Source organism: Myxocyprinus asiaticus, chromosome 28 (genome assembly GCF_019703515.2).
Source record: "Myxocyprinus asiaticus isolate MX2 ecotype Aquarium Trade chromosome 28, UBuf_Myxa_2, whole genome shotgun sequence".
In the NCBI taxonomy this organism is placed as follows: Eukaryota; Metazoa; Chordata; class Actinopteri; order Cypriniformes; family Catostomidae; genus Myxocyprinus; species Myxocyprinus asiaticus.
In genome coordinates this window covers 43,344,817-43,359,592 of record NC_059371.1, presented here as the reverse complement: position 1 = coordinate 43,359,592, position 14,776 = coordinate 43,344,817, and the positions used below count along the sequence as shown (strand labels likewise).

Here is a 14,776-nt window from a genome sequence, read left to right as displayed (position 1 = left end):
ATGGACAATAACTATATTATAAATTGGACATATTGACTACGGAATGTTGTTGTGATGACATCACAACCAGCTCAGTTTGAGGCTTTCTCACTTCAAAACTGGTTCCAGCACTGGTGGCTGATTGTCTCAGAAGCGGAGGCAACTGAGGTTCATCACCCGGATTGAGGCGTGTAATTGTGCCACCATGAGGAACAAAGAGCTTTGGGAATTGGGCATGTCAAATTGGAGAGAAAAGGGGAGAAAATCCCCACCCCCTAAAAAAAAATTCCATTTTTTAGTTGTATATTGAATCACTTCTTGACTTATTTGTGCATCATTATCTTTGTTTTATTATTAAATAATTGCTATAAGTCTATTTTGCTGTAAAAGTAAAGGTATTGGAAATTGTAATCCTGCCCCTTTAAGAGTTAGCTTCCTTCGGGATGTTCAACCCCTCTCACTCAGTCCGCTTTTCAACTATTTCGACGCATCAACACTCCAGTCCAGCAGGAGGCGGAAATTCACCAGAAGTTGCAGAAAACAGAAGAAGAAGAAGAAGACCTGAGATCCACTACACCATTTGAGAGTTAAAATCGGTACGTGTTTTGTGTGTTTTACACTGAGAGATTAAGATTTAGATTTTTCTGTGCATGTTGTTTTTATCTCTTTGGCGTTTTAATGACTTTAAAAGAAGCTCATTATCGTCTGATGTAGTTTGTTTTGTTACTGGTCACATGCAAGAGGTGAGAAAAACAACAAAACAATGAAGAACCAGTAGATTATTTACACTTTCTGTCTGTCTGTGTTTAAACTTAATAATGTGATCAAACAGACACATTTTATATTTATATCATCTCTTAAACAATTATTTTGTTCAACAGAGCTGTTCTTGTGTTTAATCATATAATAATGTTTTTGAGTTTGATGAATGTCAGTCCATTATAATGATGATGTTTTTGTGTTCAGATGTTCATCATGAGAGAGCAGGTGGATGTGATTCATGCTGGAGAACAGCAGATGCTGCAGACACCAGTGAAGATTGAAGTGAAGCAGGAGGAGATAAAAGAAGAAAACACAACAGAAGAACAACAGAGTGATGAAGATGATGATGAACAGCAGATGCTGCAGACACCAGTGAAGATTGAAGTGAAGCAGGAGGAGATAAAAGAAGAAAACACAACAGAAGAAGAACAGAGTGATGAAGATGATGATGAACAGCAGATGCTGCAGACACCAGTGAAGATTGAAGTGAAGCAGGAGGGGATAAAAGAAGAAAACACAACAGAAGAAGAACAGAGAGATGAAGATGATGATGATAATGAAAACACAGCAGAAGAACAACAGAGTGATGAAGATGATGATGATTTTGTTCCTTCAGGTATGTTTTTATTTTCTATTGTCATTTTCATGACAATCAACTGTCATATCAGAATATGCAACACAAAATGAGATGTTAGGCACAATGTAAGTGTCAGTCACCATTTACTTTAATTGTTTAGAAAAAAGTGTAAAAAGTGACTGAGGGTAACATTAAATCTAAATGATTATTATCATGAAATGCTGTATTGATTAGGGATGCACCGATACCACTTTTTCTCTTCTGATTCCAATATCTGAAATCTCGGTATCGGCCGATACCGATCCCAAGCCGATACCAGTGTTGATTTTTTGGCATAATCAGTTTAGAATATCTTTACATTATTGTGTGAAACTAATTGAGAGTACTCTTTAATATGTAAAGAAACACAAACCTCTAACTACACATTATTTCAATATAAATGTATAGCTTATTAAGAAACACTTTATTATTAACTAGTATACTGGATAATGTAGCAGCAAAATTAACAGTAATTCCAATCTTCAGTAGAAAGAAACCAGTTTTCTTTGCAAAATGTAAAGGATTCAGATCTCTTTTTTGTTAAATTTGGTTGTAAGATATCAGTCCACTTTTCATTCAGGCAGTTATTATTTGTAAACAAATAATAATAATTATAACAATAAATTATTATTATTATTATTATCATTGACTTTGATCATTCAATCATGCACCTTTAACTTTTAAACCTTCAGGCTTTTATTTTGACATTCTGAATTCTCCAGGAAGTCCTGTAAGTGGTATGTAGGTGAGTTCACAGTAGTTTAATTTGTTTATAAAAAGTTTGGTAAAATGTTCGGTTCTAAATGCATATTATAAGTTAACCGAACTATTGAGCATCTACATCTGAGATGCTGTTCTTGAGTAGCGCTCAGATATTGGCTAAAAATAGCCGCGAGTGCATCACAACATCTTGTGTTTCTCGAGGCAAGGAGTAAAGGAAGGCTTTCTTGGAAGAACCACAGCATTTTCTTGTTCCCAGACTTTGCAAACTCTGCAAGATAAACATGATCGATTCAAGGAATGCAAGGAACTTTTACATCAACAGAAGGTCGCTTTTGCACTCATTCCTGGCCAAATTGAGAATAGATACCAAGGATAGCCGTAAAACATTCACATGCCCACAGCAAGCGATGTCCTTCATAAAGCCGATGAAGTGAGCAAGTCATCTTGTTGTATTCGCGTTGTAGAAGAGTGAACGGCTCACTGAACATTTGCTTGACTGTTTGAAGAATCTGCAGGCTTTTTTTGTGCTGGTTCAGCCTATCGGCTGGAGTTTATTTTGTAGAGTAACACCTTCAGGACAGTTTTATGGATGAATCTACATGCTCTTTGGGTTTATTCCGCCTATTGGCTGGAGTTTGTTTTATTGATTATATTTTGCTGTGTAATTCTGTCTCCGAAAATTTGTATAGAAACATCAGACTTGAGCAATCTGACAGCAAGTTTGTCGCAGTGGCTCTCGTAGGTGTGCATGGATTGTTTGAGTTTGGAGGGATGGATGCCATTTGGCGCTGTCGTGCGCACATTTTTCCTTTTTCTGTTTGTTTTGTTCTGGGGGATGTTCGGGTTTTGAGAGTCGCACTAATGTTGGAATGTGGTCATTATAATCTTGTTTTTGACATACAATCTATACAAATCTATTTTTTCTTATATGCCAAAATGTCAAATGTTAATATGAGTGGATTGTTTCTCTCCACGTGGAATGTGAATGGGTTGGGGCACCCCATAAAAACGTTATTTCTCTTATTAAGCGTAAGAAATATTATATAGTTTTCCTCAAGAAACGCACCTTTCTCCACAGGAAGCTGAAAAATTTGGAAAGATATGGGGTGGGCTTTATTTTTTATAGTGCTGGCTCAAGTAAGAGCAGGGGAGTCATTACACTGATAAATAAACATCTACAATTCAGATGCCTCAAACAGAGTAAAGATAAATTAGGTGGAGTCATTATTGTTTTAGCTGAAATTCAGGGATAAAATCTCAAAATGAACGGGTTCGAGAATATTTTATTGGGTGGATTAAGTTAATTTATAGATACCCGGTAGCAGCGGTTCAAACAAATGGATTATTTTACTCTGGATAGCGGCACCCGGCAGGGTTGCCCTCTTTCCCCCTTATTGTTCTGTCTTGCCCTGGTACCATTAGCAGCTGCAATAAGAAAGGAGGATGATTTTCCAGGGGTGATGGCCGGAGGTATGGTGCATAAGCTTTTGCTTTACGCAGATGATATTTTATTATTTGTCTCCGACCCTACTAGATCTATGCCTTGCCTCCTTAGAATTATTAATTGCTTCTCTAAATTCTCAGGATACAGAGTCAGCTGGTCTAAATTCAGAGCTTTGGCTCTGACAGCGTACTGCCCTGTATCTTCTTTTCAGCCGGGCGCCTTCCAGTGGCCCAAGCAGGGCATTAAGTATTTGGGTATTTTATTCCCAGCAAATTTGGGTGATTTAGTTAGTTAAAGCTAGGGTGTGTAATCCAGAGAGGCTAACAGTTAGCAAGCTAGCTTTGAAAGCATAGAGCCCGCTCTCGCATCATAGGTGTCTCCAAAGCCTCGCCGCCTCTATCACACGTGAACACACACACACAGAGCAGAGTCTAAGCTCCAGGAGGAGAGATGTGTTAGTGGAATCGATCGCAACGGTTTCAGATTACCTCATGTCTCATTCACAGGTTAGACATTACAATAATAATGAACATAAACAACTTATTTACGGTTATTATGTTTAAAAAAAAAAGAAAGAACAAATAAAAAAAAAGGTAAAAACATCACATTTCACAATAATATAATGTCATAAGTTATTTTTATTTTTTGCATGTTAGAGTTTTCCTGTTGGGAGCTCGCTCGCTCTGCATAGCGTCAAGGAACCCGCGCTGACAACATGTAATTGTCTGCGCAAACAAGTTGTGCGCCGGTATGCAAATATAGATTGACAGACAGGAAGGACATCCTATCATTACATTCGGACCGAATGCAATGATTGGTTGATCATTTTTTAGTCCTGTTCCTTCCACAGAAAAAAAAATATATATATATATTATTTTATTTATTTTTTTACATTTAGGCCACTTAAATTATTGATTGCTATCAGGATGTGAAGAGACTTTCAACCAGTATAACAAAAAAAAATTCTGGAAAAGATTGCACACCCTAGCTTTAATGTTGATCCTTTAATAATAAGGTTTTCGAGCAATGTGGGTAGATAGGCTTCATTACATTTATCGATGATTGGGAAGGTTAATGTTATTAAAATGAACTGTATTCCAAAATTCAACTACCTGCTACAATCTCTCCCTGTAAATGTCCCCCTCTCTTATTTCAAGCAATTTGATAGCACAGCGAAGTCCTTCATTTGGAATCGTAAACGTCCCAGATTACATTTCATTAAGTTACATAGGCCGATTGACAAAGGTGGGCTAGGCCTACCCAAGATTTTGTTTTATTATTATGTATTTGGTCTCAGACATTTGGCTCATTGGTCGCTTCCACCTGAGAGAGCCCCTCCCTGGTTTTGTATTGAACAGGAAGTTCTTGCCCCTATTTCGCCATTGCAAAGCCTTTCTATCAAACTAACCAGAGAAGTTACATCCCGTTATTTTGCATTTGTACTCGGTATGGACAAGTGTGTTTAATTCGGACATTTATTTAAATGTTGCTTTGAGCATATGGCTGAACGCAAAATTATGTATTAATAGGTTAATACACTTTGTGTAATATGAGAGAGGTTAATACACTTTGTGACCTATACGAGAGTGGAGTACTGAGGTCCTTTGAAAATATGGTTCAACATTTTGGGATTCCCAGATCTCAGTTCTTTAGGTATTTACAGCTGCGCCACCTGCTCTGTGCTATTTTTGAGAGTGGTATACACCCCCCTAGAGCAGCAGATACTTGAGTGATTACTGCTTTTGGAAAAGGTCATGAGGCATCAGTGTATTACTCCCTATTAATTCAGAGTCTGGGGGACAGAGCTTCAACTTCTCTCAACAGATTATGGAAGAAAGATTTAAACTTGGTATTGGAGGAGGGAGTGTGGAATAGGATTCTAAAAAATTTCAAGTTTACATCTAGAGATGCAAGGGTGCGCCTCGAGTCTGTTGGACACCCTTTAGATTGTATAGGTTTGATCTTAAAGACACGCCCACCTGCTGGCGATTTCAATCTGAAGATGGGGACACAACCCATGTTTTTTGGTGGTGTATTAAGATCCAAGAATTTTAGTTGATGGTTCAGAGTTTTATGTGTGTGACATTGGGCACTCAAATTTCATTTAGCCCCTGACACCATATTTTATAAGATAAATACATAAAAGATAGATAAATACATAAAAAATTGGGTCATAGCCAGTGTTATGATCGCCAGACAGATCATTCTTAGGGGATGGAAGTTGGCAGGAGCACCCTTGTTTCAAGAGTGGCACACAGAGATGGGCAGGGTAGTGACATTTGAAGGAATGTCATATAGAGGGCTAAGTAACATGGATTTATTTAATAAAAAATGGGCAACTATTAAGCCTTTTAGAAGGTTCTGGGGAGGAGAAGTGGAGGGAGATTTGTAGTTAAAATATATTTTTATTTTTATATATATATATATTCTTAAGTGTTTCTTGTCTGTTTAAAACAAAAATTTTTTTGTATTTGTGTGTACTTTAATTTTGTGATGGACCACTGGATGTTTGTAGGGGGAGGGGGGGGGAGGAGATGTTCAGGGGGAGGTACATATAATTTGATTCTGTGTGTGTATGTTCTGTTTCTTCAATCCTGTTTTTTTAATCAATAAAATGTTAATATAAAAAAAGTGTATTCCCCTTTTGCTCTGGTGTGCATACTTTCAATAATTTGACAAGTTCAATGCCATTTGATTGTAAACCATTTAAAAATCCCGAAGAGGCTGTTAAACTGCAGCAGTGTAACTCCACGCACATGACAATACTTGCGTTTGCTGCCTCACAGAAATGTGAACCAGATGGGACTTGTTACATTAATCAAGTATTTTTCAGCCTATGTAAGACGCAAATTAAATTACCAAAGAAGCACTTCAAGTCATGTGTATGCCAATCTGAGTATTTGATTTATTATTCACATTATAGCATTTTGTATAATTTATATCGAATTATCTTTATTTGGTTAGGGGAGGTTGGGGGGCTTTCTCAGAAAATAATTATATGCAATAATTTTGATTAATCTGATTGATTAATTGGCATGTCATGTAATTAATTTGATTTAAAAATTTCATTGACGGCCCTAAAATAAATATCTGGCCTTGCACAAATCAGAAATATTTGTCCCTTTGGGTAATTTTTTGTCAATTTACTGTGTTCATTGTAGGGCTGATGGAAATGCAAGAGGAAAGTCAAGAGCTGAATGAAGTGGAGGAGAAACATCATGATTTCACAACTGGAGAAAAATCTTTAAGTGGCTCAAAGACTAAGAAGAGTTTCTCAAAGAAGCCTCAAAGAAATGCTGACAAGAAATCTTTCACCTGCTCTCAGTGTGGAAAATGTTTTGCATTTAAAAGCCGGCTTAATAGACACATGAGAGTTCACACTGGAGAGAAACCTTACACATGCCAACATTGTGGAAGAAGTTTCAGAGATAAAAAACATCTAAATGTGCACTCAAGGGTTCACACTGGAGAAAAGCCTTTCACATGTAATCAGTGTGGAAAGAGTTTCACACGTAAAGAAAATCTTGATGTACACACAAGAATTCACACTGGAGAACGGCCTTTCACATGCCATCAGTGTGGAAAAGGTTTCACAGATAAAGGAAATCTTAAAAAGCACACAAGGATTCATACTGGAGAGAAGCGTTACACGTGCCATCTGTGTGGAAAGAGTTTCACTCGTAAAGATTATCTTAATATACACACAAGAACTCACACTGGAGAGAGGCCTTTCACATGCCATCAGTGTGGAGAAGGTTTCATGGATAAAAAAAACCTTGATAACCACATAAGCTTTCACACAGGAGAGTGGTCTTTCACATGCCATCAGTGTGGAAAAGGGTTTGCATCTGCAGCTCATCTCAAAGATCATCTCCAACGTCACTCTAACGAAAGGCGATTTAAATGTGATCAGTGTGATAAAACGTTTTTTGCCGATTCAGACCTAAAACGACATCTGAAAATGCATACAAAAGAGCAGCCTTAAGTGTACTTTTGGTGGAAAGAGTTTTGCACACCTGTTTTGGTTGAAAAAGCACCAGAATATACAAAATGATGTGAGGGCTCATATGTGCTTTGAATGTATACTGCCTGGCCCAAAAAAATTAGCATATTCTAGTATTTAGTTGGACCGTCATGCATTTCTATGCAACGTCACAACATTTATTTCAGTCCAGAGTTGCATACAGTTTTGGCCAAGATCTTGTATTGATGATGGGAGAGTTCAACCACACAGTAAATTGTCTTCTCCAGTGCATCCCAAAGACTTTAAATGGGGTAAAGGTCAGGACTCTGTGGTGGCCAATTCATGTGTGAAAATGATTCCTAATTTTCCCTGAACCACTCACAATTTGAGCCAGATGAATCTTGGCATTGTCATCCTGGAATATGCCCGTGCCATCAGGGAAGAAATAATCCATATAACCTGGTCATTCAGTATATTCAGGTTGTCAGCTGACTTCATTTTACTGCCGCATAACGGTGCTGAGCCTAGACCTGACCAATTGAAGCAACCCCAGATCATAACACTGCCTCCAGAGGCTTGTACACTGGGCACTATGCATGACGGGTGCATCGCTTCACGTGCTTACCCTGACGCGCTTTGGAATAGGGTAAATCTGGTCTCATCAGACCACATGACCTTTTTCCATTGTTCCATAGTCCAATCTATATGCTCCCTAGCTAATTGAAGTTGTTTTTTTCCAATTAGCCTCACACATTTCTTCCACGAAGCTGATGGTTCACCACTATCCTTCCAGGTTTTAATAATGCGTTGGACAGTTCTTAACCCAATTCCAGTGATTTCAGTAATCTCCTTAGTTGTTTTCTTTGCTTGATGCAGGCCAATAAGTTGCCCCTTTTGAAACATGATTACATCTTTTCCACAACCACAGGATATGTCTTCTGACATGTTTTTTTAAGAAATGAGAAACTACACACTGCTCTTAAGTACTGTGTCTGCTTATTTAAATCCAAACATCAACTTTTTTTTTGGCCAGGCAGTGTAGGAAAACTTTTATTACAGCCTGCAGTTTGAAACAGCACCAAATTATTCATACTGGAGAGAAACCTTACAAGTGCTCACACTGTGAAAAGAGTTTCACTTGTTCACAAAACTTGAAAACACACAAGAGAATTCACTATTCCACGGATGGTTTTCTGAACATTATCCATTATACAGAAAAGTCTTCACAAGAGTTTATAGCTACACTGTGTAACTTTTGGCCCTCTAACGGTTGAAGCATAAAACTGCAAGTAACTTGCGGAGGAACTCTTTACGTCAGTTGCGATTCGACACTACTCTTCTGACGAATTAATCTCATGGTTTGAGGACTCGGCGATTACCTGCAGAGCAAAGTCATGATGAGCTATTTTCATGTTGACATTATATTATTCGCTTAAACTTTTATAACCCATAATGCTTACTTTGAGGACGATAATAACACTCTTAATTATATGTTAATATGATTATTAAAGTGTTTTATCCACTACACAATACAAATTAATGTTTGTATTGAACTACACATATCAGTTTAAGAGGTGAAACTTGTAAAATAGCTGATATGAGTTCAACTGAAGACACTGTATTTTTATATTACAATCCACAGTCTCAGTGCAGAATGACAGTGAACCGTAATACTGCAATAGTAGGTCTATGCACTGCAAACAATAACACTGTAATATAAAAATGCAAAAAGAGAATTTAATAATGATGAAATACTTTATTGAACATTTGCAGAAATATGTAATATCATAATAATAAAATATTGAATTGCTTATTTGGAAGTTACAACAGAGAGTTGGTTACACACTAAAATTAATATACAGTACATTGTTATGCTATGAAATCGGTACATTATAAACAATTTGAGATGAGCATACATTCATGGGGATCTATTTAAAGGAAAAAAATGGCCAGTGTCTGTAGTACACTGATTTAATGCTCCAAAAATACTTTATTGACTTACACTTGCTTGCAAAGTTTAGACCATTAGGTCTTCGTCAGGCAAAAAATAATCGAAATCCATGAGGAGAGTGATTTCATCCCCTGAGGAAGAGTGAGGAGCACTCGCTTCTCTGATACTCGCCACAGCCGGACCTTCTTTCTGAGCTTACAGGCATGATGCAAACATGCAAGGACAAAAGACGTACAGTGTACCGGGATTTCGCTCTAAATAAAAATCTCTGTTGTAGACTTACCGTAGTGAATCGGGGTAAATCAAAAAACATGGTTTGGAAGACTGGTTGTTGGTGTACTCACTCATTAATGAAATTTTGTTCATTTCTAACAAAAGAATCTTACATAGTGTAGCTTTAATGTGCCTGTTGGACGTCTGTTGGAAGGTAAAAAGTGTTACAAAACTCGAGAACTTGTATATTTATATTTGTACACAAGTCAATACACATAATGTGAGTAAAGTTTGCTTTGACTCATTCCGTGTAATGTGTGTCCCAAGACAAGATCCACACTTGCAATTTTAATTTCATAATGTCTTTTTTAATATCCTTTCTGTTATTTACAGTCACACATCACATAGATGAGGTAAAAGCAACCGTGCAATGTCTCTCTCGGTAATGCGCGCCCAACCTTAAACACTTGCTCGTGGACCTGCCGATACTCTTAAAAAGACAGTACCATTTTAAGGCTTGTACATAACATTGTAAACTCAATGTCAATACTTGTAAATCGTACAAATTATGCATAAACAACCTTGTGTAGGAATGTAGTAAGTGTAATTAATATGTAAATATACAAATATCATGCATTATGAAGTATTTGTAACTTCAAATAATTTAACAAATGGGCTCTTGCAGCATCTATGCAGGGGTTTGGTATAAACCTGTGCAAAAGCCCTAACCCATAAACCAAATTTTTTTAATAGTTCTTTTGATATAGTTGCAAATAAATGTTATATGTGGACTTCTATTTAACATTATTAGGTTCCAACCTATTAGGGTTGGCGAACGAACAAGAGCTTCTCGTGATGCGTGTATGCGAGTGGTTATCTTTATGGAGTGATTGTAACGTCTCTTAATATTATGAAATAATCTGAAGTAATGCTGATATTTACTTTTCTGTTCTAATTTGTTTTCTTCTAGTTTCCAAACAGGAAGACGTTTTGTGATTTTGTAAATTTTTTAGCAATAAATCAACAATTCTGAGTAAATGAAACATTTTAGCAGTTTTCTCGATTCATTTCCATTGATTCAGGTCTTTGACTCGTGCACAACATGAGTAAAAATATAAAATATGTTGCAGTAAACAGTTGGTTCAGTGGAGTTAATAGGAAGTGGAAATGCTCCCCATATGCAGCTTTGTGAAACATCCTTATTTTTGTCTGTTTTGACAGTCTCTGCTGGGCGAAGTAGTAATAATAATAATAATAATGTGTATTTCAAGATGCAGGTATAATTAAAGCATTTATGAGTGACCATTTCTGCAAATGTTCTTCACGTCAGTAAATGGCGACAATTAATGATATTACTCCACATATCACTCCGTAAATGTTGTCAGCTTGAAACCTGATTTATACTTGTTCGCGAGCTTGCGTGTGACATAAATGACGGCATCGTATCATTGGCGGAAGTGCATGTTGCCATCACAAACCCTCTTTTAGCTCGGTGGTACATGCCGCATTAAAAAATAAATGCATTTCACAGAACAGTGCCTTCAGTCCCTTGAATGTTGGAGGGACAGACTGTAGCATTGCTCTTTAGATTTAAAGTCGGCATGAAATGAAATTCAGCCAGTCTGTTTTCTTTTAATGTTTTGTATTTAATGACAGAGTTAGTGGAGAGGAGACAGGAAATGAAGGGAGAAGAGTGGGAATGGGATCGGGAAATGACCTCAAGAGCTGGGACTCGAACTCGGGTCACCCGCGATGCATCAGCACCACGTCATGAGCACAGCCCGCTAGGTTACAGCTTTGACCGATCAATTTTCTGATCTCTGATGTATTTTCAACCATGCATATGTTTTATCTTTAATCAATATGCAATAACTCGATCTTCTGGTGAAAAGACAGACTTCTCTCTGGTGACTTACGCAGGACTTCTCCAATCATTGAGTCTGCCTAAACCCTGCCCCTTTCTTATAAATACCACAACTTTGCGTAGAGTTGAACGAAGCATCTATCGCATGTATGTGAAGATGGCAAGGTGTATTTTTATCCGTTATCCTTCAAAACTATCGTTCCTTAACCCAGATTTCCTTGGTCAGCTGGCTTGAATTTACATTTCGAATGAGGAGGATAATGGCAAATTTGAGGTTGTGTTCGAAACATTTCACGCCTGAATTGTTGAGTATAATGCTTCAGATGTCTCTGGAGTTTTTATATTTGAATGCAGTTATCTTCGGATGCACAGCACAAGTGTTTTTTCCCTTGATATTTAGTGTATTGTGTGATTAAAAACGTTAAAATATGGTATCTTTTTTCACTCGTTTTTCAACGGCTACAGCCTCTTCGTAAGCAAAGACTGTGTGCTTGTGCGTTTATGTTGTCATTTTGATCATAGATATGTTGAGATCGTGGCTCAATTTCACCGATAACTGGCTCTGACTCGAGCAGCACAGTGGTAGGGGTGTGTGTGTCCACTGAAATCTCGCATTAACATCTGCCTCTTTTCGCTATGCAACACCCAGATTTTCAAAATCCAGTCAACAACCAATGGATAAACTAAAATCCCCGCCCTACATTTTTTTTCTTGTTCGATAAGCTTTCACTCAGAAATACATCAAAATACGAAGTCGGTCTCAACTTCTGATTCATGCCAACTTTAAATTATTTTGTAAATGTGTGTGGAAAACTTTATCAGAGTATAGTCTAAAAAAAATTCTGTAAAGATTTTTTAAAGTGTTTTGAGGCATAAATACAAGAATTTGACTGGTGTCTTTTATTGGATACTAAATAAAAACAAATAGACTGAAGTTTGAAATTTTATTACAAAAAAATAACCTAACACAGGTTAAAAAATAATTGTCAATTGCCTTATGTCACGAGTAGAACAGTTTTTTTTTTTTTGTTGTTGTTTTGTTGCCACATTCTGTTTAATGGGACAATTAACATTGTTTTGCTAATGTTTCATGAATAAGGCCCACTGATTTTTTTCTACACTGCATGGTTTAGTTTGCATTTCTAAAAGTGTATATATGGATGCAAGCATTTGAATGCATATTTTATAAAGGTAAAATATAGTAGCGGTGCCTTCTATACCTTGAACGTTGCAGAGACTGAAGCATTGTATGCAAATGTAGATGCAAGGGCTTCGCCAACGCATGGTCCCGTTGTACATGCATTACGTGCGGTCTTGCGTTGCTCTGGCGATTACAAACCTTGGACCACAAGGGGGCAAAAGAGTTTCTTAGGCGCCACGAAACCGGATATGGTGGAGTCAACATGTCGACAGTTGAGGAGTGTGCTTTTGTATTTGCTAAAAATACGACAGAAAAATATATGTTTGTATAATCTAACTTGTTCGGCAAGACTCTCCTCAAATTGCTGCTCCGCCATGGCAGTTGTTGCTTGAAAAAAGAAAATCTGCTCTAGCACCCCTTGCGGCAACGCTGAGAATACAGCGCGAACCTGTGTTTATTAATTGCGCTCTGACACATTTCACAACGCAATCAAGCTTGCATAGCAAGATGCATCTGCATTCACGTACTTGCGTAGAGTATGTTTTGGGCCTTAAAGCAGTGCTCTGAGAATCGTATACCGCTCATGTACCTTGGATATTTATACGTGAATGCAGACGCATCTTGCTACGCAAGCAATTTCACATGCCGTTGTGTTGTGAAATGTGTTAGCGCAATTCATAACCTAACACAAGTATGCACTGTATTCTCAGCATTGCCGCAAGGGGCGCTACAGCAGTTTTTTTTTTTTTTTTTTTTCAATCAACAACAGTCATGGCGGAGCAGCAATTTGAGGAGAGTCTTGCCGGTAGATACTGTTTTGGATGCAGGTAGTACAGCGAACAATACACACTTTGGTTCCGGCTGAAGAGCCCCCACAACAGGGCGTTTGGGCGATGTCTCGGTGGCATACTCAAAGCGACACCACTCTCCTGTTCCTGTTAGGGTTTCCAATAATTTCTCCCCACTCAGTGATGCACCCACTGAGAATCATGTTGAAAGAGCCCTTGTTACTGATGACTCTATTGTAAGGAACGTGGAAATAGAGACTCTAGCCACCATTGTTAAATGCATTTTGGGGGCTCGAGCATCTGACATTAGATCAAATTTACAAGTGCTGGCTAATGCTAAACGTAGATTTGATAAAATTGTTATTCATGTCAGCACTAACGATGTCCGGTTTCGCCAGTCGGAGATCACTAAAGATAATGTTAAAGAGGTGTGTGAACTTGCAAAAATGATGTCAGAATAGCATAGGATTCATAGACAATTGGAAGAGTTTTTGGGGTAGACCTGACCTGCTAAAGAGAGATGGACTCCATCCCTCCAGGGAAGGTGCCGCTCTCCTCTCTAGTAATTTGGCTCATAGTTTTAATAGTGATAGTATTTGACTAACTGGGACCCAGGTCAGGAAGCAGACAAACTGGCTAATCCAAATGTCTGCTAGCTGCCTTGATGTCACACAGGTCAGATAAACTACGACACAGGGACTGTATCACCTAGATATCATATAGAGACTGTGTCTGTTCCCTGAACTTCCAAACACATACCCCCCCCACTAAATCATTTAGAAAAAATTTGATTAAGGTCAAACTTGAAAAAACTTACATTTTGAAGATAAACATATAAAAGGTAGGACTACTAATCATTAGATCTCTTTCAACCAAAGCACTAATTGTAAATGAAATGATTACAGATCATAATTTGGATGTGCTCTGTCTGACTGAAACCTGGCTTAAACCAGATGAATATTAGTTTAAATGAATCTACTCCTCAGGTTATTGTTATAAACATGAGCCTCATCTGAAGGGTCGAGGAGGAGGTGTTGCTGCAATTTACAGTTAAGTTTTTGGTGTTACTCAGAGGACAGGATAGAAGTTCAAGTCTTTTAAACTAATAATGCTTAATGTGACACCGTCAGATTCAAATAATAAAAAAAAAATGTCTTTTGCCCTTTCTACAGTATATAGATCACCCGGGCCTTATTCTGATTTCCTTGGTGAATTTGCAAACTTTCTATCAGATCTAGTAGTTACTGTAGATAGAGCTTTAATCGTTGGTGACTTCAACATGAACATAGATAATAAAAATGGCACATTGGGATTAGCATTTATCGATATTC

The 14,776-nt window shown here is 37.6% G+C and overlaps 2 protein-coding genes and 1 pseudogene across 2 annotated transcripts in view; 2 read left to right on the top strand and 1 right to left on the bottom strand.

Moving 5' to 3' along the window:
• LOC127418577 (zinc finger protein 721-like) overlaps nt 1-14,776 on the bottom strand; it is a 620,351-nt gene that overhangs the window by 200,377 nt on the left and 405,198 nt on the right. The window lies entirely within an intron of this gene.
• LOC127418613 (gastrula zinc finger protein XlCGF57.1-like) overlaps nt 386-14,776 on the top strand; it is a 61,372-nt gene continuing 46,981 nt past the window's right edge. The window contains exon 1 of the mRNA XM_051659254.1: nt 386-575. The gene's annotated coding sequence lies outside the window, so the exon portion shown is untranslated. The remainder of the gene's footprint in view (nt 576-14,776) is intronic.
• Nucleotides 588-14,776, top strand: part of LOC127419354 (zinc finger protein 721-like) — a 173,817-nt pseudogene continuing 159,628 nt past the window's right edge.